The sequence below is a fragment of the Chiloscyllium punctatum genome, unplaced genomic scaffold (assembly GCF_047496795.1).
Source record: "Chiloscyllium punctatum isolate Juve2018m unplaced genomic scaffold, sChiPun1.3 scaffold_127, whole genome shotgun sequence".
NCBI lineage: Eukaryota > Metazoa > Chordata > Chondrichthyes > Orectolobiformes > Hemiscylliidae > Chiloscyllium > Chiloscyllium punctatum.
The window spans coordinates 780,413-781,543 of NW_027309861.1; positions in this window are offsets into that span (position 1 = coordinate 780,413).

Sequence of the window (1,131 nt, forward strand, 5' to 3'; positions counted from 1 at the left end):
CCTCTCTCTCTCACCCCTCTCTTTCTCTCTCAACCCCCTCTCTCTCACCCCTCTCTCTCACCCCTCTCTCTCACCTTCTCTCTCACACCCTCTCTCTCACCCCACTCTCTCTCAACCCTCTCTCTCACTCCCTCTCTCTTTCACCGTCCCCCTCTCAACACTCCCTCTCTCAACACCCTTCAATCTCTCATCCCCTCACTCTCTCACCCCCTCAGTCTCTCACCTCTCTCTCTCTCAAGCCCCCCTCTCTCTCTCTCACATCTATCTCCCTCTCACACCCCTCTCTCTCTCCCCTCTCTCTCCATCACCCCTCTCTCTCCCACCCCAATCTCTTTCACATCCCCCTTTCTCTCTCACACACACACTCTCACACACCCTCACTCTCTCACCCCCTCCCTCTCTCCCACCATCTCTCTGCCTCCTTCTCATCCCCTCTCTCTCCTTCTCGCTCCCTCTCTCTCACCTACTCTCTCTCTCCCACCTCCTATCTGTCACTCACTCCCACCTCTCCCTCTCACCGCCCTCTCACCCGGCTCTCTCTCTCACCCCCCTCTCTCTCCCACCCACCCCTCTCACCTCTCTCTCTCTCTCACCCTTCTCTCTCTCACCCTCCAACCCCTCTCTCACTCAACACAGCTCGCTCTCTCTCATCCCCTCACTCTCTCGCACCCTCACTCTCTCACACCCTCACACTCTCAACCCCTCTCTCTTTACCCCCCTCTCTCAACCCCCCACATTCTCTCACCCCCTCAGTCTCTCACCCCCTCTCTCTCAACCCCTCGCTCTCTAACCCCCCTCTCTCTCACCCCCCCTCTCTCACTCCTCCTCTCTCTCACCACCCCCTCTCTCAACCCCCCTCACTCTCTCACCCCCTCAGTCTCTCACCCCCTCTCTCTCAACCCCTCGCTCTCTCTCACATTCACTATTCTCACCCCCTCTCTCTCCGTCACCCCTCTCTCTCTCACCCCAATCTCTTTCACAACCCCCCTCTCTCTCACACACTCTCACACACCCTCGCACTCTCACCCCCTCCCTCTCTCCCACCATCTCTCTGCCTCTTTCTCATCCCCTTTCTCTCCTTCTCACTCCCTCTCTCTCTCCCACCCCCTCTCTCAACCCCCCACATTCTCT